Raw genomic sequence first — 26,874 nt, forward strand, 5'->3', positions numbered from 1 at the left:
GAGGTGACCAAGAACCCGATGGTCACTCTGTCAGAGCTTCAGAGGTCCTCTGTGGAGAGAGGAGAACCTTCCAGAAGGACAACCATCTCTGCAGCAATCCACCAATCAGGCCTGTATGGTAGAGTGGCCAGACGGAAGCCACTCCTGAGTAAAAGGCACATGGCAGCCCGCTTGGAGTTTTCCAAAAGGAACCTGAAGGACTCTCAGACCATGAGAAAGAAAATTCTCTGGTCTGATGAGACAAAGATTGAACTCTTTGGTGTGAATGCCAGGCGTCACGTTTGGAGGAAACCGGGCACCGCTCATCACCAGGCCAATACCATCCCTACAGTGAAGCATGGTGGTGGCAGCATCATGCTGTGGGGATGTTTTTCAGCGGCAGGGACTGGGAGACTAGTCAGGATAAAGGGAAAGATGACTGCAGCAATGTACAGAGACATCCTGGATGAAAACCTGCTCCAGAGCGCTCTTGACCTCAGACTGGGGTGACGGTTCATCTTTCAGCAGGACAACGACCCTAAGCACACAGCCAAGATATCAAAGGAGTGGCTTCAGGACAACTCTGTGAATGTCCTTGAGTGGCCCAGCCAGAGCCCAGACTTGAAAACGATTGAACATCTCTGGAGAGATCTTAAAATGGCTGTGCACCGACGCTTCCCATCCAACCTGATGGAGCTTGAGAGGTGCCGCAAAGAGGAATGGGCGAAACTGGCCAAGGATAGGTGTGCCAAGCTTGTGGCATCATATTCAACAATACTTGAGGCTGTAATTGCTGCCAAAGGTGCATCGACAAAGTATTGAGCAAAGGCTGTGAATACTTATGTACATGGGATTTCTCAGCTTTTTTATTTTTAATAAATTTGCAAAAACCTCAAGTAAACTTTTTTCACATTGTTATTATGGGGTGTTGTGTGTAGAATTCTGAGGAAAAAAATGAATTTAATCCATTTTGGAATAAGGCTGTAACATAACAAAAGGTGGAAAAAGTGATGCACTGTGAATACTTTCTGGATGCACTGTATATACCAGTAATGGCGCGATGGACGATAACATGCCGTGAATACACTTGACTTGAGCATTCCTAGTTTTCCTCCTCTCTCTTTCTCTGTACGTTTATCATTCGTTTGCTCAGAGGTTGACGCGCTTGCAGCTTCCTGAGCAGCTCTTCTTTATTCCACCCTAGCAGCTCGCTGCTTCTCTTCTTCCATAAGCATCTTTTCACATTAAAACTGATTAAGTCAGTGTTTGTGTTGCAATTATTTAGTACATTTTCTTTCATTTTTCACTTAAGTTGGCACTTAAGTCTTCATTCTGCCTCAAGAATGATTTGAGATATGAAGAGGTAGGGGAAGTGACGGCGAAGCTGGTAGGGAATGAGAACATCGCCTGTATGCATGTGCTACACGGCCGCCCTGCTGGCCACTCCTGAGAGTTGATTCTACAATAAAATAAAATAAAATAAAAATAAAAGAGGAATAACTTTGGAGGTCAATCATCACCCCAAAAGCATATAGTAGACATCAAATAGTACAAGTGTAACAAAATTTCAGGTCAATGGCTCAAACGGTTTGCGAGCTACAAGTGATTGAAAATCCTGGACAGACAAACAGACAGCCACAGTAGCGTATGATATATAAAGATAGAGCGGGTTATGTTTTATATTTCTGGGAATGAATGCTACTTGTTAAAGTGAGTTAAATACATGTATCTCTTTTTGTACCACATTTCACTCTTTTATCATCATTTTCCACCAGGTACCAAAGGTATAGTTTTTGGGTTCTAGTCAATTCTGCATCAAGAAACTCATTCCAGAGTGAAAGAGCGCTCTCCGCGGGATACACGGTCACTTTGTTTCATTTTTTTATTTGTTTTTCTCTGCTTTGTTCACACATCTCCTGATTCGTCTCAGTTCATCTGTTTCTTGCCAAGGCAGGACACACAGTTATTCACAAACCCATCTCATGGTGCGACCTGTTCCAGTGAACTCTCTCCATTACTCTACCATCTCCACCTGCTAGCTGGTAAGGTTTCCCTGTCATATTTGAAGATGCCTAAGGTGCTGAGGTGCCAATCCAGGTGGTGGGTGCGACAACGCGCTATCAGCGCCTGCTCCCAAACTAAATCAGAACTGTTTGACATACAACCGAGAGCACTTACCGTCTAGGGGCGGCATTTGTAACTCAAGAGTCGGAGTGAGTGGTCAGGTCTCGTTACAAACTGGGATCACTGATTGTAGCTGCCGGTAGGTAAGGCAGGATCAAGAACGGGTGAAACACAAATGCCGAAAAGAAATCTCTCTGTTCAAAATGTTCATTTAGAGAAAATTCAAAGTAAACAGTCTACACAGGAATAAATTAAAAGGGTGTCACACACGTAGAATAAAAAGGCAAAAAAATGGGAAAAACGTCTCTTCTCTAAACTTAGCTTTTCTGGTCAAACTTCAGTTGTCTCCATACTTAAAAATTTGTTACTTCACATTCAGTACGCTTTTAACGTACGGCCCTGCACGATCAATAGAGCACGTTGTGTTACAACTGAGCACGTTAAGGTGCAGTTTGAAACTACAGTGGAACCTCGGGTCAAGACTGTAATTCGTTCCAAAACTTTGGTCGCAACCCGATTTGGTCGTGACCTGAAGTAATTTCCCCCATAGGATTGTATGTAAATACAATTAATCCGTTCCGGACCGTACGAGCAGTATGTAAATATATATACGCTCACTCGCTCCCTCGCGCTCTTGTGCTCTCTCTCTCTCTCGCTCGCTCGCTCGCACTCTCTCTCTCTTGCTCACTCGCGCTCTCTCTATCTCTCGCTCGCGCTCTCATGCTCTCCCTCTCTCTCTCTCTCACTCGTGCTCTCTCTCTCTCTCGCTCACTCGTGCTCTTTCTCTCTCTCGCTTGCTTGCGCTCTTTATCTCTCGCTCACGCTCTCGTGCTCTCTCTCTTTCTCTCTCTCTCTCTCTCACTCACTCACGCTCTCATGTTCTCTCTCTCACTCGCTCACTCGCTGCATAGGGAATGCACAGGGAGAGACTGAACACGTGCGGAAATCATCGGCGTGCACGAACTGGAAGGGAAACTGGCTTATTTGTCACCCGAGTGTGTGGTCGTGAACAAATGAAAAAGTCTGGCGAACTTTTTGGTCGTAACCCGATTTGTGCGTGGTCCGAGACATTTGTAACCCGAGGTTCCACTGTACGTGCCCTCCACGTCTTACACGCAGCAAGGCAGGTCACTAACTGAGGCTGATCTGTAGTCAAAGTGACAAGAAATAGTTAGAATATACCAATTCAATTCAACTTGTGGGGGTTATAACAACCTCCCATAGACTATGCACAACATTTAATTTAACTTAGATAACTAGCAAATGGCTGTTACATTGATCGTATTTAGTCTAAATTCAATCATTTTTTTCCCACTTTAAGCTTACAGGAACATTTCAAAACAATGCCTAGGAATAACCTAAGAAGAGTGACACAGTCTGAAAGCAGCGAGTAGTAAGACACACTACGGTGCGATCGAGTGACAGAGAAAGTGGGGATGATGGCAGTGTGATGCTTAGCGTGCTTCCCTTTTAATTTAAGAGATCTGGATTGGATTCCTGCCCATTACGTTTCAAATTTTCATCAGTCCAATTTTTATCTTGGCAAAAAAGATGCCCCATGTGGGCCCATATTGTCCCGAGTAATTTATTGCAATTTGGAGTTGCATGTGTAATCTCTCTCCATTATCCCGCCATCTTCACCTGCCAGCACTCTTTCTCTGTCATATTTGTCCAAGTCAACAGTCTGATATGTAACTTTCAGCCTTGTCTATCTGGGAGGCAGCGTGGGCAGCACCGGGTCGGAATGATTGGTCATGACCAGTGGTGTCACTAAGGTTGGTGCCACCCAGTGCAGTAACTAAGTGCTGTTTAATGCAGCCTGGTAATTCCCACTATTAATGGTGCAAGAATGCTTTATCGGAAGTATTTGGGTGGGTCGTCCCCCTTGGTGATTTCATCCCGTGGACACTCGATCGGTTTAATTAAGATGTCCCCCTTGCTCATTTAATCCCAAAACACTGCACAAAAATTTTATAGAGAGTCATTATGATGGTGCGGTCTGCACCCTACTAGTGAGACCACTGGTCATAAAACACCACATTGGAAACGAATCTCATAATGGTGGGGATCACCCATGCCTTAGATTTAGAGCAAATTTTGGAAGTGGTATCTGAGCAAAGCCAAGATGGACAGCTAGAGTTTTAAAACAGCAAGTAGCAAGAGAACCTAAAGTGTGATTTGTCAACCGAGAAACACAGGTTTGTGATGGCGGTGTGATGTCTGACATGTCTGCCTTATGGTCAAGAGATGTAGGTTTGGTGCCACCACCACTCACTATTTTAGGTCACGTCCTCAAGCCGGTGTGGATGGGGCTATAATGTTGTTTGCAATTTAAGATTACGAATAGCCTAATTTTTTCACGTCCTAGTGAGCTGAACGACTTCCGGCCTGTTCCTCTGACATCACATGTGATGAAGACCATGGAGAGGCTGCTGCTTCACCACCTGAGGCCACAGGTTCAACACGCCCTCGACCCTCTGCAGTTTGTATATCAGGAGAAGGTGGGAGCAGAGGATGCCATCATCTATATGCTACACCGATCCCTCTCCCACTTGGACAGAGGCAGTGATGCAGTAAGAATTATGTTTCTAGACTTCTCTAGCGCCTTCAACACAATCCAACCTCTGCTCCTTAGGGACACGCTGACAGAGATGGGAGTAGATTCATACCTAGTGGCATGGATCGTGGACTATCTTAAAGACAGACCTCAGTATGTGCGTCTTGGGAACTGCACGTCTGACATTGTGATCAGCAACACAGGAGCGCCACAGGGGACTGTACTTTCTCCGGTCCTGTTCAGCCTATATACATCGGACTTCCAATACAACTCGGAGTCCTGCCACGTGCAAAAGTTCGCTGATGACACTGCTATCATGGGCTGCATCAGGAGTGGGCAGGAGGAGGAGTATAGGGACCTAATCAAAGACTTTGTTAAATGGTGCGACTCAAACCACCTACACCTGAACACCAGCAAAACCAAGGAGCTGGTGGTGGATTTTAGGAGGCCCAGGCCCCTCATGGACCCCGTGATCATCAGAGGTGACTGTGTGCAGAGGGTGCAGACCAATAAATACCTGGGAGTGCAGCTAGATGATAAATTAAACTGGACTGCCAATACTGATGCTCTGTGTAAGAAAGGACAGAGCCGACTATACCTCCTTAGAAGGCTGGCATCCTTCAACATCTGCAATAAGATGCTGCAGATGTTCTATCAGACGGTTGTGGCGAGTGCCCTCTTCTACGCGGTGGTGTGCTGGGGAGGCAGCATTAAGAAGAAGGACACCTCACGCCTACACAAACTGGTGAGGAAGGCAGGCTCTATTGTTGACATGGAGCTGGACAGTGTGACATCTGTGGCAGAGCGACGGGCGCTAAGCAGGCTCCTATCAATTATGGAGAATCCACTGCATCCACTAAATAGTATCATCTCCAGACAGAGGAGCAGCTTCAGCGACAGACTGCTGTCACTTTCCTGCTCCACTGACAGACTGAGGAGATCGTTCCTCCCCCAAACTATGTGACTCTTCAATTCCACCCATGGGGGTAAACGTTAACATTATACAAAGTTATTGTCTGTTTTTACCTGCATTGTTATCACTCTTTAATTTAATATTGTTTTTTATCAATATGCTGCTGCTGGAGTATGTGAATTTCCCCTTGGGATTAATAAAGTATCTATCTATCTATCTATCTATCTATCTATCTATCTATCTATCTATCTATCTATCTATCTATCTATCTATCTATCTATCTATCTATCTATCTATCTATCTATCTATCTATCTATCTATCTATCTATCTATCTATCTATCTATCTATCTATCTATCTATCTATCTATCTAGCCAGCAAAACAGAATATAGACAAGTTTTGATTCCCATACAATATAACGAGGAGGAGGAGGGGGTTGAGAGACTATCACTAAAATTTGTTTTGCAGGTAATTTCATACTTGTGAAACATTAAACATATTAAAAAAGGGGTTTTCTTGGAGTTAAAAACAAGGTATATGGCTTCCTACAGCCTCGTTCACACTTATTCTGTGTTTCTTCCTGCAGCCACCTATTGCATGCCACTTAATTAATTAATTCAATTAATTCAATTAATTCTGCTTATCCCTGTTGTTCACATTACCATGGAGGAGTGCAGTGCGTTTTATGATATGCTGCATATTTTCCGCACTAAGGCACCCTACAAAGCACCGTTATGTGCATTACTGGGTTTTCTCCACAAGAAGACTAACTGCACAGAAAGCCGATTTCCACCACATTAGATGTGTTCTGTTTTCCTTACCAGTTGCTTCATTACATTAGTGGCTTAAGCAGATTTATTACCAGTGACTTGATGATGGCCAAAATTATGTACTGTATATACATTGTAATAGGCTGCAATCATGGGCTGGTGTCCCTGCCAGGACAGGTTCCAGTCCATTGCCTGGGAAAAGTGAGGCGAAAGGAAGGAAACTCCCTGCCAGACATCATCTTATGCTGGCGTCCCTGCCGAGAAAGATTCAGGCTCCTTACCCGTCCGGGACGCCAATATAACGGTAGAATCAGAGAGTTAACCTGCTTGGACTATTTGGCTCTTGGATTTGTCGCCACCTTCTACCCTCTTGGATCAACTAATCCTAGCTTTGGGCTGGAATCCCGTCTTAATTCCTGTAATGCACACATACACGTCAAGATTAAAAGTAATGTTAACCGTCTTGTTTCCCAAATGCTTGAGTGTGCCAGAGTTGTTTAAAGTACAGCCAGAGAAGAGCAGAGCTTTCACTAATTGGTTCATGAGGATTCGGTTTCCTTGGATGTTGAACTAATCAGTCACACCTTTTCTGCCAGGAATTTGGAAGTAATGTTTGCCTGTGCTCTCTATTTTAAGGAACATTATAAATAGAAGAAAAAAGTAAGATTTCTGTATAGTTGGAATGTCTGCTTAGCTTACAATACCACAATGCTGCGAGATAATAGGGAATACCTTGATTACTTGACGTTGAGACTCGAGCAATGCACTTTTAGCAGGACTGCCATTCAGTAATTTTTCTGCTGCTCCAAATCTCCCAAAACGTCAAAACTGAGAGTCATTACATCTTAACATCACATATTACTCTGCAAGGGGCATGCCATCTGCTGCAGGAAATTTATTGTTGTATAGCCCAAAATCACACAAGAAGTGCCACAATGGGCTTTAACAGGCCCTGCCTTTTGACAGCCCCCCAGCCTTGACTCTCTACAAAGACAAGGAAAAGCCCTTGTAGGGAAAAAATGGAAGAAACCTTGGGAAAGGCGGTTCAAAGAGAGACCCCTTTCCAGGTAGGTTGGGTGTGCAGTGGGTGTCAAAGAGAAAAAGGGCGTCAATACAATACAATACACAGAACTGAACACATTTAAATCCCATTGGGATTAATAAAGTATCTATCTATCTATCTATCTATCTATCTATCTATCTATCTATCTATCTATCTATCTATCTATCTATCTATCTATCTATCTATCTATCTAATCCTCAATACAATACAATAGTGCAAAAGAAATATTACAAGTACACAGCAGAATTCAACACTAGATGATATCAAATAATAGGATTTGAATCTCAAAGTTTTACACCTCCCTGAGTTCAATTTACTTTCTTGTAGGGAAAGTATTGTAATTGTCCAAAAATTTGATTTCGAGATTTTGATGAATCCTCCCTGCGTGAAGTTTGCATGTTCTCCCCGTGTCTGCGTGGGTTTCCTCCGGGCGCTCCGGTTTCCCCCCACAGTCCAAAGACATGCAAGTTAGGTGGATTGGCGATTCTAAATTGGCCCTAGTGTGTGCTTGGTGTGTGGGTGTGTTTGTGTGTGTCCTGTGGTGTGTTGGCATCCTGCCTGGGATTGGTTCCTGCCTTGTGCCCTGAGTTGGCAGGGATTGGCTCCAGCAGACCCCCGTGACCCTGTGTTCCGATACAGCAGGTTGGAAAATGGATGGATGGATGGATGGATTTTGATGAATCTCTGCATTTTAGACCTCCCTTTTCACTAAGGTCAACCCTTTTGCATACAAGTATTTGGTACAAAAAACGTAGATTTCCATCAACTTTTGGGCTATTTCCGCTAACCAGAAGTGGTACTTTATCTTTCATTCATGCAGCTGCAGAATCTAATTTATTCAACTTTACTTTTATAATAATTGTTTAATATATTATTGATTTGATTCGTTGTTGATGGTTGTTTAATGTACATAATATAACAAATTAATCATTGTCTTGTGCTTTACTCCTCAAATACCCATCCCCATATCTGAGTATACAAGAAGTTGTAAATGGTGCCTTACTACACCCTTTTCCTGAGTGGAATCATCACTGCCAGACCTGCAGAAAAAACTCTGAACAGTGAAGACTTAAGACCTCGAATTCATAATTTCAGAAAGTCGAGTTATAGCAATGTCTGTTTATAAGACTGCCCCAGAAAAATACGCTCTTGAGGGGTGGCGTTTCAGAAAATATGTAGGAATCGGGCTGTGTCAGTGTTCTTTATTTATTAACTAGACATTAAGCCCGTTACAATAACATGCGCTAGAACAGTAGTGCATAAACATTGCGCACGGCACCGTGCAATGCACGACATGGCCCCGCGCATGCGCCCTTCACCAGAAGACACACACACACGGACACCCTGGACGCACACAGGGGTTTTATTAAAGAGGATTTTAATGTTTCTCTAAAGAAAATTAAGATAAAAGCACTTCAGTTATCACTAAAACCATGCTAGGATGTCTATGGTTATCTATTTAAACCATCAACTGAACATGTGCCTTTTGACAATAGTAACATTCTACATATATATACAGTATATACTGTATATATATTTTTTTGACTAAGACAGTACTGTAACATTTACATGTTGTTTAGATTAGTGAAATAAATTGAAAACTTGGCAAAATAACAACATTCAGTGAAACTGAGAATATGTTGATTATCTTTAAATAGGAATCTTTACCCACAATTCCCATTTACAGTATGCTCGTGTATGCAAATAATGCAATCTACCTATAAATAAAAACACACAACTGCTTTAGCGTGCCCAGAGTGAATCTCACAAATGGTAGTGAGCAACAGAGGATGATACTGTATTTGTTAAGTTTTAACACAAGTTGTAATGTATGTCCAGTTGAGAGACGATCATAGTTTGGGTTAATTCAGCTTTTAGTAATTCACTCAAGAGCTTCAGTCCTGTTGTTGTTTTAATTTTATTACGCCATGCCTGTGTCTTCTATGCTACAGTCTGAGGATTATTATTATTGGCATCAGCATCATTTTTGTTATTGTTTGTGTTAAGACGTTAGACGTCAGACGTTAAGACCAAACATCGCTAGTATACGAAAATAATATAAAACAATATAATCAGACATTCACTTTGAGGCCGAGTGTTCATAGGTCTGTATTGTTTAATAAAAATGTTTCATCGCTCAAGGCCCTTTCTGGGCAACAGATTGTGCTGTGCATAGTGCAGACAACGCTGCCACTGCTCAGGCGCACAATAGAAATTTTTTGCCAAGCATTAATTACTGTCTTTCCTAAACAAAATAAGGAAAAATTACAATGTCCGTCATACAGGCCAATCTCACTTCTGAATAACGATGTTAAGATACTCTCCAAACTCCTAGCTAGAAGGATGGAGAAAGTGCTATATTACAAGATCAAACTGGATTTATTAAAGGCAGACACTTAGCTTCCAATCTTCAACGCCTCTTTAATGTAATATATTCACCTACAAAGTCAAACACCCTGAAGATATTATTATCATTGGATGCAGAAAAAGCATGTGATATTGTTGAATGGAACTTCCTTTTCACTACATTGGAGAAATGTGGGTTTGGCCCAATTATTTGTGGATGGATCAAACTACTGTATACCAATCCAGAAGCTTCAGTTTGTATTAATAACTTTTGCTCAGACTACTTTAAACTAGAATGTGGTACCAGACAAGGATGCCCCTTGTCACCACTGCTTTTTGCAATCGCCATTGAACCACTGGCAGTTCACTGTCAAAATGCATATCAGATAAAGAGGATTATCAGAGAAGGACTGGAACAGAAAGTTTCTCTATATGCAGATGATATGGTACTGTAAATATCTGATCCACAAAATACTGCGCCTGCAGTCCTAACAGCACTAACAGAATATCAAAAGATTTCTGGTTGCAGAATTATTTGAATTTGAAGTGTGCTCTTCCCAGTGAATTCTCAAGTACACAATATTAGATTGGACACGTTCCCTTTTAGGGGCAGTGTGGTGGCGCAGTGGGTAGCGCTGCTGCCTCGCAGTTAGGAGACCCGGGTTTGCTTCCCAGGTCCTCCTTGCGTGGAGTCTGCATATTCTCCCTGTGTCTGCGCGGGTTTCCTCCGGGTACTCTGGTTTCCTCCCACAGTCCAAAGACATGCAGGTTTGGTACACTGGCAATTCTAAATTATGCTTGGTGTGTGTGTGCCGTGCGGTGGGCTGGCACCCTGCCTGGGGTTTGTTTCCTGCCTTGCACCCCGGATTGGTTCCAGCAGATCCCCGTGACCCTGTAGTTAGGATATAGCGGGTTAAATAATGGATGGATGGATGGACCGTCCCTTTTATCATTGCAGATCAGTTTAAATACCTAGGGGTAAACATCACAAGTAAATATAAAGCTCTTTATCAACAGAAACATTTTTTTGTGTTCCAGTCCGGTAAAATTTTTCTAAACAAAATAAAGTTATGAATCACTACCTGGGGCTTAAGTAATGCGATCTGACCACTAGAGAGCACTTTGCCTAGACTGCCTTGGTCCAGAAACAGCCCTGCTTTCCAAGGATATCATCTTAATGATTTAAAGAATTGAAGTGAACATGAAATTCTCTGTCCTTCACTTTTTCTCTCTTCAGTTTCCTTCTGAATATTTAATTAAATCAAAGTGTTTAATTAATTTAATAAAATTTAATTTAATTAGTTCACAGTGAATACCCACAGGCATAAACAGAAATACTTTAGATGGAGAACTTCTGGTTCCTTTTGCCATTCGTATCTTACTGCTGATAAGGAGCAGTGAAAAAAAGTGAATGCTGCTGTTTATGACTAAGAGAAGCAATAAAGGGTAGGGAGCCTCAATACTGTAAGTGAGACAACTTAAATGAAACAGAAGATATGTTACTTGAGCAATAATTGGCTTTGCATTAAGCAATCGGCTTGGAACAAAAACCTTCAGCCACTAGGGCCCACCAGGATGGACTCTGCAGACGCCCGCTCTAAATGATTTAATCGTGTGGGTCACTTTAATTTTCATGAGTCTCCAGCAGAATGGAACTTCTGTGTTTATTTTTTGCAAGAACAGCAATAACTTGAGATTGATGGAATGGATTGGTAATGATCTCAATTGAAAAGAAACTGGAAGAAAGTTCAGATTATGAGGTTTTAATGGGAGAGTTTGATACAGAAGAAGTTAGGAAAATTCAATTTTTAAAATGATCTGCTCTGTTTCTTGTTAGTAAGCTTTTCATTTTGCATAAATGATACTGATATGTGAAGAATTTATAATGTGCTAAAAGAATTCTGTCAGCTAATGTTTTTCAGGAGCAAAAACAGCTTATCTTGACAAATTGTACATTAAACGTGACAATTTCTCATTACTTCCACTGCAGAAGTGTAAGTCTATCTGAATATAAAACTGACGCCTTTAAGTACTCATTTTTTCTGAGTTTTTTTACTTTACACAAATATATTCTTCCCTATACAGTATGTATAGAAGTAAACACTCAGACTTCTAGTCCTAGAAGGAAGGCAGTTCATTCTTATAGCACCCCAAGTCACTCGACAGTGTATATGAGTGCCTGTTATGCTCAAAATTTATAATGTGTGTTTGCGCTGAAAAAGATCAGTCAGCCTGTGCAATGTGCACTACTGTCAGCACATGTCACTGCGGTTCTTTTCCTGTCGGTCATGGCATACGGTGTAACATGTGTTGTGATGTGAGATTTTACATATAACTTGATGAATATTTTGTACTGTATATCTTTATTTGTAATTTAGACAAAGCAGTGTAATTTAGTGATTACCCCCCCCCCCCAGGAATGGGTCTGTTTGAATTTTACGACAGGATTTGGGGGATGTGTGTTTTAAACCAGTTCGGCAAGTGTTTCCTTGCTAAAGTCATGTCTGCCCCCGCAAATGGGCTAAGGTGTACCTTAACATATGGTTTGGGGGTGGCAGGTGTTAAGATGTTCTATTTCCCCCATTGGTCTGAAGTATGGCTGTTTGGAATTGGCTTGGTTCAGAAGCCTTTAAGTACCATGATGTGCTATTGGCTTTCGAGGTTGGACAGAACATCTATAAATGTATGTGTTTAACCTCAGTATCTCTCTCTTACCAACCAACATATGATGAAGAAGCATCTCTCTTGCTAACCTGAAGAGAACACAATGAACAGCACATCTCAGCAGCCATTTTGAACAGACATGTGGCTGAAAGCTGAGCATCAGTGATGCCTTAACTAGAGACATTTAAGTAACCAGAAGCCTGTGTGCCACCTGAACTACATATCACCATTTAATCAGGTTGTATGGTTGTAAATATTCAAATGTACTTTGCATTTTGTTATTATTTATGAATATTATCAATAATACTAATACATTGTTTAAACTGTAACTTAACTTCTGCTTGTCTTTTACTATATCTAATTGCCTAAGGTTATAGATATAGAAGGGAAGGTGGGGATAAGTTATATACAATAATACCTTATAAACAGTGATAAGTCTGTGAGATTAGGCATTCTACGGCTACATATTAATAATACAATAGGGGAAAGTAGAGCAATATATATTACTCTACCGAGACAAAACACATGTCATAAGCTCTTGATTGAGACCAAGTTCAAGGTTCAAGGTCCAGTAGTTCAGAAGTTTTTGAAGTTTTTGAAATTTTTACGTGACAGATGGCATTTGATATATATACTAGCTGTGTAAGCTATAAAAAGCTCAGGCTCCTAGAAACCATGGAATCCGGCACTTCAATCATTCAATCACATCAGTTGTGCATTAGCAACTAAGTGAGGTTCTCTTTCCTTGTCAGTTTCATTTTGCTGATGTGCTCGCCTCGCTTGTGTATTAACAGCAAAGCAAGTTGTCGGCGGTTTCACTTTGGTGATTTCTTTGAGCTTCATGCTGTACCCTCGCACTTCCAGGCCGGACAGACAGAGAGACACACACACTTCCACGCGCAGATGTTTATATATAAGATACTAGCTGTCCCCCGCAGCTCCACCCGTGTAGTAGTGAAACAGGACAAACTTTAAAAATCAATAAACAAACAGGTATCACTAGCTAAGAGGAGGCAAGATATGCTCTAAAACGTCGCCAGCGGTAGATCGACTCGAACGGAGGCTGGCGCGTGAGTGAGGATGGCCTCTGCCCAGCTCCCCACTCCAGACGTCATGTTTCCCCCTCCCCTCACTCCCCAGCATCTCTCTCAGATTAGCGTGAATCAATCACTCTTGCAAGCAAACTATGATTCTTAGCGAGATGAAAGAGGTTGCAAAATCAACCGGAATGTTCAAGCAAATTATAGCAAAAAACCTGATCTAAATCCATCAAGTAGTTCTCCCGTTCGCTAGCTAAGCAGATTTAAGATATGCCACGAGGCTGGCGCATGAGTGAGGAGGGCCCAGCACCCTCTCCCTTCAGCCTGCTGCGTGTTTCTCAGATTCACGCGAATAAATCGGTGCCGCAAGTGAACTATGATACTTAGCGCAATGAGAGAAGTCATAAAATCAACCAGAATGTTCAAGCAAATTATAGAAACAAAACCCAATCTAAATCTGTTAAGTAGTTCTCCCGTTTGCTAGCTAAGCAGATTTAAGATATGCCATGACGCTGGCGCGTGAGTGAGGAGGGCCCAGCACTCCCTCCCTTCAGCCTGCTGCGTGTCTTTCAGATTCATGCGAATAAATCGGTACCGCAAGTGAACTATGATACTTAGCGCAATGAGAGAAGTCATAAAAACAACCAGAATGTTCAAGCAAATTATAGAAACAAAACCTGATCTAAATCTGTTAAGTAGTTTTCTTGTGAAAAGCGGGACAAACGGACAGACAAAAAGACAGATGTTGAATTTTATATATATACTAGCCGTCCCCTGCGGCTGCGCCCAGGTTGTAGTGAAACTGGACAAACTTTAAAAATCAATAAACAAAGAGATATTGCTAGCTAAGCGGAGGCAAGGTGGCCAGAGGTAGAGCGACTGGAATGGAGGCTGGCGCGTGAGTGAGGAGGGCCCCACCCGGCTTCCCGCTCCTGACATCATGTTTCCCCCTCCCCTCACTCCCCAGCCTCTCTCTTGGATTAGCGCGAATGAAATGCTCCTGCAAGCGAACTATGATGAGAGAACCGGAATGTTCAAGCAAGTTATAGAAAAAAAACCCGATCTAAATCCGTTAAGTAGTTCTCTCGTTCGCTATCTAAGCGGATGTAAGATATGCCACGAGGCTGGTGCGTGAGTGAGGAGGGCCCCATCCGGCTTCCCGCTCCTGACATCATGTTTCCCCCTCCCCTCACTCCCCAGCCTCTCTCTTGGATTAGCGCGAATGAAACGCTCCTGCAAGCGAATTATGATACTTAGAGCGATGAGAGAACCGGAATGTTCAAGCAAGTTATAGAAAAAAAACCCGAACTAAATCCGTTAAGTAGTTCTCTAGTTCGCTATCTAAGCAGATGTAAGATACACCCCGAGGCTGACGCGCGAGTGAGGAGGGCCCTGCCCACCTCCCCATGGCGCACAGCCTCTCTCTTGGATTAACGTGAATGTGTTCGGATTCAGCGGGTTGGAAAATGGATGGATGGATATATTGCTCCCGCAAGTGAGCTATGATACTTAGCACGATGAGAGAAGTCGCAAAATCAACCGGAATGTTCATGCATATTATAGAAAAAAAAATCTAAATCCGTTAAGTAGTTCTCTCGTGAAAAGTGGACAGACAGACAGACAGACAGACAGACAGACAGACAGACAGACAGACAGACAGACAGACAGACAGACAGACAGACAGACAGACAGACAGACAGACAGACAGATGTTGGATTTTATATATATAGAGATACACACACAAACACACACAGTATGGTCGTAATAGGTGGACCCACCCCCTCTGGCTTCATGCTCTACACCCTTTTAGGGTTAGCCCTAAACATAATATTCATACGGCCTTCTGCTGCTATAATAGGGCCCCCGTCACCCAGAATTCCCTTCACTGGGCTCCTGGATGCTGCATTATGAATGTGAACACAGCTTATTGATGGCTGGAACAAGCCGGTGTCATTTCTCCCTTTTCTGCTGCATTTACACAAGGAGAAGTTAATCTGATTGGTTAGTTGTGGTTCCAGCTGGGACAGAAGCTGGCAGGAGGCTGTTGTGTCGAGTGACTAAAGGCCTTTAAGGACAATGCCTGAGTAACAAGATGCACGTGACTGATGAAAAGGTCCTTGGCTCCTGGTGTGCTGCACACAAGTCTGGGGGCAGGGTGTGAGTTGGGAAGAATACAAAGGCGGAAAGGAAGTGCAGAGAGCTAGTGACGAGAAAAATGGAGCTGTCAAGGGGAAGAATTGGAGCTTTTGTGGCTGGTAAACGTGTGACAGGCTGCTAAGGACTGTCGCAGTCGAGATCAAGTCATTAGCGCGATTTGTCCGAAACAATATCTCCTGGAAACATGTCTGTCTTCTAATAGCAAAGCGATGCTACTAGATAAAAAATATAGATTTACACTACAGCATTTTCAATTAAAAAAGAGTTAAAAAGAGATATCAAAAATCAATTCATGTTCCTTATTTATTATTTCTTTTTTTGCTTTTTGGAGCTAATGAATGTATGCACTCTGATGTGCAGCTGGAAGGCCAATCGAGAGGAACTGGGAAGACAACCAAAATCATTTGTCTGTATTGTGCCGTATCAAAAGAAGTCAATCTGACTTCCCCCTTTTTGTTTCTTTTTTTTAACCATTTTTATGGCAAGTATGTCATGAAAAAAAATGTTCATACCTAACGTAGCGACACAACAGCAGGCTATTCACATGAACAAACTAGAAGCGGAAGTGTCGGCAGCTGCTGCCAGCAACAACTTAATTGTATTCATTCTTCAGGAGACAAATTGGAGTCTTTCAAACTGCTTAAAGATGGAGACATAAGGCTAGTGGTCAAGGCATTGGATCTGAAAGCGGATCTCAGCTTCAGGACCGACTGCTGACACACTGAGAAATTTAATAAAGTGTATACAGGGGCCTGTGTGAAATTCATGGACCATTCAGCTAAACTTCATTTTCTATAGCACCTTCACTGCTAGAATATCAACAGAGGTGCTTTAGATAGATAGATAGATAGATAGATAGATAGATAGATAGATAGATAGATAGATAGATAGATAGATAGATAGATAGATAGATAGATAGATAGATAGATAGATAGATAGATAGATAGATAGATAGATAGATAGATAGATAGATAGATAGATAGATAGATAGATAGATAGATAGATAGATAGATAGATAGATAGATAGATAGATAGATAGATAGATAGATACTTTATTTACAATAAGAACATGAGAACATTAGGACAATCGAGACAAGAACAGGCCATTCAGCTCAACAAAGCTCTCCAGGCTCATCTACTTAATTCTTTTAAAATAACATCAAGTCGAGTTTTGAAAGTCCCTAAAGTCCTACTGTCTACCACACCACTTGGTAGCTTATTCCAAGTGTCTGTGGTTCTCTGTGTGAAGAAAAACTTCCTAATGTTTCTGCGAAATTTCCCCTTAACAAGTGTCCCCATGTTCTTGATGAACTCATTTTAAAATAACAGTCTCGATCCACTGGACTAATTCCCTTCATAATTTTAAACACTCCAGTCATGACACCTCATAATCTTCTTTTGCTTATACTGTATAGGCACAGATCTTTTAATCTTTCCTCATAATTCATTCCTTTGTAGGCCTTGAATCAGCCTAGTTGCTCTTCTCTGGACATTTTCTTGTGCTGCTATGTCCTTTTGGCAGCCTGGAGACCCAAACTGCACCCAGTACTCCAGATGAGGCCTCACCAGTGTGTTATAAAGCTGGAGCAGAACCTCCTGTGACTTGTACACATCAAAGCGCTATATAACCTGACATTCTGTTAACCTTCTTAATGGCTTCTGAACACTGCCGGAAGTTGATAGCTTAGAGTCCACTATGACTCCTAAATCCTTCTCATAAGGTGTACTCTCGCTTTTCAGACCTCCCATTGTTTATTCAAACTAACATTTTTACTTCCTATGTGTAATTCTTTACATTTACTGACATTAAATTTCATCTGCCACAAATCTGTCCAAGCCTGTCTGCTGTCCAAGTCCTTTGTGATGACTCAGTAGATTCGTGATTATCTACCAATCCACTTATCTTGGTAAACATCTACAAACTTAATCAGCTTGTTACTTATATTCCTATCTAAAACATTTCTATATATTAAAAATAGCAGCGGCCCTAGCACTGACCCCTGCTGGTCACCACTCTTAACATCGGCCAGTTCTGATGAGGTTCCTCACACCATCACCCTCTGCTTCCTGTGTCTGAGCCAATTCTGCACCCATCTACAAACATCACCCTGAACCACCACTTCTTTTAGATTGATGCTCCACCTCTCATGTGGCACCTTATCAAAAGCTTTCTGAAAGTCCAGATAAATAATCTCATAAGCTCCACTTTGATCGTATCCTTCTGTTGCTTCCTCATAGAATTCCAGCATGTTAGTAAAACACGACCTCCCTCTTCTGACTCCATGCTGACTGTTCAGTTAAACTCCTGTTCTTGCCAGGTGTTGCACAATCTTATTCTTAATAATTCCTTCCATTAATTTTCCTGTGATGCAGGTTAAGCTTACTGGCCTATAGTTGCTTGGATCTGCCTGGTCACCCTTTTTATATAATGGGATAATATTTGTCATTTTCCAGTCCTTCAGAATCTCCTCAGTGCCCAGAGACTTCCTAAAAATGTGCATCAAGAGTTTATATATGTACTCACTAGCCTCCTTAAGAACTCAAAGGGTAAATATTATCTGGTCCTGGTGATTTGTTTGATTTCATCTTATTTAATCTGAGCAGCATTTCTCCCTCTACAATTTCTAAATCACTCAGAACCTCCTCCTGAGTAGTTCCTTTTACAATGCTAAACTAAACACAAGAAAGCAGGATATGATAAACTGTTGGATTTTCACATCTGTGGTCAGCTGAGATTAGAACATTGGAACAATCCAAACAAGATCAGGCCATTCAGCCCAATAAAGCTCGCCAGTCCTATCCACTAATTTCTTCCAATATAACATCAAGTCGAGTTTTGAAAGTCCCTAAAGTCCTACTGTCTACCACACTACTTGGTCTCTTATTCCAAGTGTCTATCATTCTTTGTGTAAAGAAAAACTTACCAATGTTTGTGTGAAATTCACCCTTCACAAGTTTCCAACTGTGTCTCCGTGTTTTTGATGAACTCATTTTAAAGTCACCGTCTCGATCCACTGCTGTGTATGTGAATTTCCCCTTGGGATTAATAAAGTATCTATCTATCTATCTATCTATCTATCTATCTATCTATCTATCTATCTATCTATCTATCTATCTATCTATCTATCTATCTATCTATCTATCTATCTATCTATCTATCTATCTATCTATCTATCTATCTATCTATCTATCTATCTATCACTGTACTAATTCCCTTCATAATTTTAAACACTTCAATCTTGTCTCCTCTTAATCTTTTCCTTAAACTGTAAAGGCTCAGCTCTTTTCATCTTTTCTCATAACTCATCCCCTGTAGCCCTGGAATCAGCCTAGTCGCTCTTCTCTGGACCTTCTGTAGTGCTGTTATGTCCTTTTTGTAGCCTGGAGACCCAAACTGCACCCAGGACTCCAGATCAGGCCTCACCAGTGTCTTATAAAGCTGGAGCAGAACCTCGATGGACTTGTAAATGCTGTCACACACGTGTGTTTAGGAGACAGCTAAAGGACTTAAATACATGTAAATTCCACGCCAGACCAGGGGGTGGTGAAGTGCACTAATTTTCCCTCTCGATCTTTTGCAGACCATTCTAGTGAAATCCCGCCCGGGTCTTGGGCAGCCACTGACGTCACTTCTGGTTCCGGTATTAATGACATCACTTCCGCTACTGGCCTTTAAAGCTGCCATCTTGCTTCATGGAAATCAGTTCTGTTTTGGACTCTGTTGAATGAGCATGTCTCTGCTATTTGATCAGTTTTACAGCTGTAAACAATTATATGGGTGGCTGCCCCAAACCTTCTTGATGTCTTTTGGTCGTTTTTCTGACAATACCTATTCATAATCTACTTATAAAGGACATTCTGAGAGTCTAAAAGCAAACAAGTAGCCCAAGCTATTCATTTACTGCAAGCTTTAACTTTATCTTTAAAAATTCAAATTCAGTGATTAAACAATTTTAAATGGCAGCATATGACAATATGACAACATTGGTTTGCTCAGTACTGATGTGCTGCCTTCATAGTTACTTGCAGTAGACAACACAACGATCACATTCTGACATTAAAGATATGCAGAGACAAAAGAAAAATGTTCATATATTAAAAAAAGACAGGTGACGAAATTCGAGACACCATGGAGGGAACTGTCATCTCGAGAGGCTTGTTTTAGTGCCATGGCACTGCCATCTGCCAGAGAGTCACATGCACTGATCAGCCACATCATTGAAAGCACTGACAGGTGACGTGAATAACCTCAATTATCTTGTTACAATGGCACCTGTCAACAGGTGGGATATTCCAAGCAGCAAGTGAACAGTAAGTTCTTGAAGGTGATGTGTTGGAAGCAGGAAAAATGGGCAAGTGACTTTGACCAGGGACAAATAGTGATGGCTAGAAGACAAATAGCAGGTCTTGTGGGGTGTTCCCAGTACGCAGTGGTTAGCACCTACCAAAAGTGGTGACCCGGTGACAGGTTCACAGGTTTGTGAATTTCCCCTTGGGATTAATAAAGTATCTATCTATCTATCTATCTATCTATCTATCTATCTATCTATCTATCTATCTATCTATCTATCTATCTATCTATCTATCTATCTATCTATCTATCTATCTATCTATCTATCTATCTATCTATCTATCTAGGTTCGTGGGCACTCAAAGTTCAATGACGTGCATGGGGTGCAATGGTTAACCAGTCTGATCTGATCCCACAGAAGGGCTACTGTAGCAGATATTGCTAAAAAACGTAATGCTGGCCATGTGGGAAAGGCACAGTGCATTTCAGCTCGCTGCAGATGGCGCAGTCGCGGACCAGTCAGAGTGCCCATGCTAATCCCCCTGTTTACCACCAACAGAACCTACAATGGGCATGTGAGCCCATCAGACCTGGTCTATGGAGCAATGGGAGACAGTGGACTGGGCTGGTGAATCACATTTTCTTTTATATCATGGGGACAGCCACGGGTGTGTGTGCAGCGTTTACCTGGAGAAGAAATGGCAGTAGGATGCACTATGGAAAGTAAGAAAGATGACGGAGGCAGTGTGATGCTCTGGGCAATGTTCTGCACGGAAACCATAGGTCCTTATATCCAAGTGGATGTTACTCTGACAATTACCACCCACCTAAAGGTTGTTGTTCATGAAATCAGGGTATAGAACAAATAAATAATGGCAAATAAAAATAAGTCAAGGAATCAATCATTTTACAAAATTATATTTAAATTATATTTAAATCCAAACTGTGGTAACCCTTTTGATTCAGAGCAACATCAACGCGGCTTCCAGCAAAAGAACCCCAGACCATCACACTTCCTCCTCCATGTTGGACAATTTGTGTCACATGCTGACGATCCATCGCCATCGCCATCACCAACTCAACGGCATACAAACACTCTGAGTGATGAACCAAAGATTTCAACTTTTAATTCATCGGTCCATAAGACTTTCTTCCAGTCTGCAGTAGTCCACAGCTGGTGTTTCAAGGCCCTATTTGGTCCTTTAAGGAATGGCTTTCTTCCTGCCACTTGCCTTGTCAGACCTGTAGCACAAAGTCTCCTCTTCACAGTAGACACTGAGATTTGCTTATTATGTCCTGCACTGTTAAGTTGTGCTTGAAGCTGTTGTGCTGTGAGGCGCCTGTGATCACACAAGCTGGTGACCCTCAGAAACTTGTCTTCTGATTGGCTGGTGACTTTGGCGCTTCCAGATCTCGTCCTATCAGAGTTCCTTACCATTTCCAATTGCCTTTGGATTGTGTAGGACACCATATTGCTCACTGACACTTTCATTTGTTTTGCAATTTCTCTAAGTGAAAGGCCTACACTTCTAAGTGTAATACTGCTCTGTTTCATTTCATTTGTTAATTGACATTTTCTTGCCATTATCACTGTAGTACTTCAGAGGGTATAGTAACACAGTGTGTTCTGACTCTGCTTTAACACACACAGAGGGTTTTTAAGGAATCGGCAGACGTTGGGACACCTGTGCAAATTGTTTACTTCAACTTGCAAGGCTTCATTTACTTTAATTGATGTAGAGCCTTTTTTAGGTTGCAATCTATTGTTCCCTGAAGAAGGTCCATTTGTAATATTCTGAAAAGTCCTTTTATCAGTTTTTGCTAACCTAAACTTTAAATTGAAACCTCTGGCAGTTTACTGCTTATCTTTCCACCATTTTAGGTCATTCATTGCATTTCAATTGATTACATTTGAGGCAAACCCGAGGTGTTCTAAAATGTTTGACCGGTAATGTATATATGTAAATATATAGCTGTTGAGCAAAATAATGGAGACAACACATAAACAGGAGTTTCACAAATACAAATGCAGCCGCAAAGTGAAGTCGTGTTACAGTGATTGGCAAACAGCTGTAAAGACTTTAATATGGCAGGTTTCAAAGACAGCTATCAGAGACCAAAGAGGCCAAGCAGTCTGTGCCTGAAATGCAGGCCGCATCCACACTACTGTGTTTTCATTTAAAAACCCAGATGCATTAGTCTCTGCTTTCGCCTTTTGTCCATATTACCCCGGTGTTTTGAACCCCTGAGAACAGAGACTTTTGAAAAAGCTCTCCATAGCTGCATACTTCTGAAAATGCCGGCTGAATGTGGCAGTGTGGATGTATGACAGTATACACTTTTGAATATGTAGACTCGTTTGTCTGTGCTTATTACATAGCCCGTCCCTGATTGGCTCCTGCTCATTACAATGTCTCATTCCCTGATTGGTCACCCTTCATGGAAGAAAAGCATATTTAAACATAGCTGTCACAGAGCAGTTGTTTTCCATGGCGCTTGTTGTGTTACTTACCTGTATGCACCTACATTGTGTTTTGAATGCTACAACATTTGCAAAAGGCAGATCATTTGCAGGTTGTTATGATTTTACAATAAATCCTGTGGTCAGCGGCATTTCAATCCCTTTAAGGATTTTTTGAGCGAATGAGCATACCCAGTGTAGGTGATAGTGCTGGGCGGTATACCGGTTCATACCGAAAACCGTTTTTTATTTTTTTTATGATATGGATTTTTCTTATACCGCAACACCGGTTTAAATTGCCTAAACGACGTTCGGAACATGGCGCAGCGGGAAACTGTTCAAGTGGGGACCTTTTTCACTGCTACACCGCTAAACACAGATTTGTTGCACTAGGGCTCTTTTTCACTGCTACACCACCAAATAGTGGGCGGTAGCATAGGTATGCCGCGGTGAAAATGGACAGAGCCGAAAAAAAGCAGTCACGTCTGTCGCCTGGAGATGCTTTAGTTTTAAAAGGTCAGATGTGTAAATACTGTTTCTATACTACTGGATAATACTGCAAGCCAAGTTGTACTTGTTTTTGTACTTGCTAGTGTATGTTTTGCTTGTATTGATCCTGCGATGTGGTGGCGACTCGTTCAGAGATGGGCGCAACTCTGAATGGATGGCATAATTAAACATGTACAGTATAACAAAGATATTTTTAAAGTTCTGAACACTCCGTCGGCTAAGTTAATAACTAGTTTTAATTTCACAAAGACGTTTATCTGTGCGGTGATTGCTGCAGGCGCCTGCTCTTAGTGCGGAGGAAGTCAGTTTAAGAAGCATAGTGATTAACGACTGGATCGGGGAACACTTAACACAAAGTATTTGATGTGCTGCATTAACTTGTGACGGGGTTTGAGAAAATCTAGTAAATTAAACATTGATTTTAGGATGAAGTTTTCTTCACAGTGGCCCTAATGCACTTCCATAGGGCTATACCACAAACAGCATTATAAATGCAAGTTGCAGTTTTTATTATTTATGTATATAGCTTAGCTTGAAGCAAGGTCCATATTAATGCAGTTTGCCTAAATGATGGTACAGTTGGTAAGATGTCATCACAAAGTTGCACTTGTTTTATTTTATTTTAATTTGGTGAATACTGTGTAATGCACCTGGGCTTGAAGCCTTGAAGTAATGGTGCAACTATCAGTAATACTACTATTATTTATTTTATTGTTATTATTTATTAGTTTAAATATTATGCAGTTTAATGATGGTAAAATTGTTTAAAAAGTCACTTTAACGTGTCAGTGGACAGAGATTGTTAACATTAACAGAAAGTGTAGTTGGTTTACAAAAAATATTTACTATTTATTCCTTTTCTAAGACGTGTTCAGTGCAATCCAACTTTTGACAAACACCTCTGGATATCTTACTAAGTCTAATGCCTCTTTGGATGGTTGAAAAAATGTTGTCAAAATCATAGTTTAAGCTTTTGCAAAATTTGTTCAATTAAAGGTTCTATATTTTGACTGCAACTGTCATGCAATGTGATTCCTTCTCTTTAGTGCCACCCCCTTGAAAACTATCACTTTATGGGGCCATGCAAACCTGGATTAATACTTGTGTGCACATTAAAATGTCTTTTTGTACGATGTACAATTCTCATAACAGTCTAATAGGTTATTCTTAGCCAGTCTACTGCAGTAATTGCAGTGGAAAATGTGGTTAACATCCACTATTGCATGGGGAAAAAAATACCGTCTAATACCGTGAAACCGGCAGAATTTAGAAAAATACCGTGATATAGAATTTTGGTCATACCGCCCACCTCTAGTAGGTGAAAGCCTACATCATAGGCATTTTCACTTGCTTTAATGTGAGCAGAGAAACGTTCATAGACGATACGTGGATCAATATCTTTTCATTTTAAAATGCTGTTTTTTCAGTGAAAACTTAGTAGTGTGGACACTGCCGCAGATGCATTTTTCACAAAAACTGCCAAAAGCTAAAAGTTGGGCGTTGACCAACGACGTCTGTTGCCTGCATGGTGGGGGATCAGTACTGATATGAAGAGACACCTCATGGGAGTCATTGAGTGCTCTGTATGGTTGTATAATGACCACGCATTTTCCAGGAGCAGGTGCACCTTGTGGTAATATTGGCATTTCCCTCCTCCTGGAAGACAATGCCACCACACACACAGAGTGGCTTCAAGAGCACCAGGATAAACTCAAATACCTCCCATGGCAGATTTTAAATTAGGGTTAGGGGTAGGGTTAGATTTCCACCTCCTTTATTCCTCCATGAACTGGAAGCCCAGTACCTAACAAATGCTTCAGTTCATAAATACACACAGTATATTCATGCATATAACCAAATGCAAAACCAAAACTGTTTCTGGTGGCATTAAAAATGTAACTATTTGCGTTGTCATTTAATCATTCAGCTCCAAGGTGTGTCAATATCAACTAAGCTAGAATTAACATGAATAAAGCAAAGTTCTCAAATCTGCATTTTTGCTGCCATGAATTGGTGTGAGGTTCAAGTGACAACAAAGTAGACCGAGAAGCACCTTGCGGTGGAAAGTAGGGGAGCACACAGCCGTGGTCAAACAGAATGAATCCACTGGGAAGAGGAGACACCCTTGCAAAGTACAATAATTTTCATTTGGCGAAATTGGCAAAGTCCTGCAGTGTGGACCTGAGATTTACATTGTGGGCAGTGACGTGCAGTGAGGTTCATGGCTGGTGACTCCTTCAGAGTCAGATTTACAAAAATAGGAACCCAAAAGAGTCGCTTATTCACTATTCAGTTGGCAGCCAGCATGCACGTTGACTACTAGTTATGTTTCATATCTCATCAGCATTCTTTACACACATCCAGGTAAGACGCATATTTGGCTAAGAAAGAACGTTACATTTATAGTGGCAAGTGAGAGCAGAGAGAGCGCATTTGCTCCTCACCCTCTATGTGTTCTCCATGTGTTCTAAATTCCACAATTCGTACTCATTCAATACAAATGAAAGTGTAGAGTGGTGTGTAGAAAACAAAAACAGATTTCAATTTTGACCTTAATTGAAATATTTAGTTGTTTTTAAAAGCTTTTAATTCTCATGCTTTAATTAGATTCAATGCAGAATGTTCAACAAAAGGATAACAAGAAAAACAAAAGAATATTTTATTTAAGATCAAAATTTAGTTGTCGCTTAGTTTGAAGCAAACCTTTTAGTTCCGGTGTTGGTCTTCCATTATTTATAACCTCCTGTTTTGATTGAAAGTCCAGCGTTTAGAAATTTTTAATTTTAGATATATAATCTTCCATTTTGGTCAGTGGAAAGTCAGTGCACTTGACTTTCTGATGTCACTAACTTATTGGCGCCTCTGTGTAGAAGAACAGCAGCGATGAGCACCTGTTGTGCTCATATGCGCCCCCTTCAGGTGGCACAGTACTGTCTGCCTTATCCCTTTTCACTGCGGTTTTATGTCCAATCGGCACGACTAAATATGTCACACATATTCATTAAAGATATTAGCCGGACTGTGGAAAGTCATGGTGTATAATACACGCGTCTGCAAACCTTATATTGGCGACATACAGAAGGACAGCAACAGGCACGCGCCAATCGCAGGCATCAACCCAGTGTGTGAGGGAGAGCTCAGTCCAAGGTGAGGTGAGGCTCGTCACTGCCACACCTCACGTTTCTCTCCTGTATTTGAACAGGAAATGCGCCAATTCAGCGATTTTGACTATAAAAATGATCAAAATTATTGGAATCATACATAAAACAAATTTATCGCACAGGCCAGTGGACAAATTTATTTTATGTTATCACTCTTTGTTTTTTTTACTTTTCATGCCTCCTCTGACTGCACATCCCTGGTTCTGGGAGCCCAGTAGAGACAACCTGTGACAGTAGCTTGGTTTCCAGGGTTTCAGGTTATGCTTGTCTTAACTTACCACACATAACAGTCCCCAAGTTTTTTTTTTATCATTTGAAATCAAGTAATATTCATTTAGCTTCTTCATTTCTTTTTTTTTTTACTTGAACAAAGCAAATTAGTTTTAACGAGAATGAATGACATAGCGGCCATCACTAGTGCTGAGGTTTAGCACAGAACAGTAAATAGTTTGCCACCATTTTCAATCATTTCGTCCTGTCCTAGAATCAAACCACTGGTACACACAACCCCACAATAATCTCCATGACAGTGAAGCGATTAGTTAGATAGTCAGCAGAACAGTAAATCCCCTTGTTAGCATTCCCTACATATACGTCACACCACTACCGTCAAAGGTAGGGAAGCCATTTCAAGAGAAACGGCACAACTGTCAGTTAGTGGTAGTTTCTCATGCTATCAATATGCATTTTCCCAACAGTATAAGATATCGCATCATTATCAAAAACTGGCTAAGCATAAGGTTGACATTCAGGTTGCAACATACCTGTAATGTTATACAATCCCATGGTTCAAAGTCTTAGCTTAAATGATTTTCTATTTGTGATCTGAAATACAGTA

The 26,874-nt window shown here is 41.3% G+C and overlaps 1 protein-coding gene across 3 annotated transcripts in view; it reads right to left on the minus strand.

Annotated features, from left to right (window-relative positions):
• The window catches only part of LOC114651263 (neural cell adhesion molecule 2-like), a 1,104,951-nt gene that overhangs the window by 302,559 nt on the left and 775,518 nt on the right, over positions 1–26,874 (minus strand). The gene's annotated exons all lie outside the window — the stretch shown is intronic.

Source organism: Erpetoichthys calabaricus, chromosome 4 (assembly GCF_900747795.2).
Source record: "Erpetoichthys calabaricus chromosome 4, fErpCal1.3, whole genome shotgun sequence".
Taxonomy (NCBI): Eukaryota; Metazoa; Chordata; class Cladistia; order Polypteriformes; family Polypteridae; genus Erpetoichthys; species Erpetoichthys calabaricus.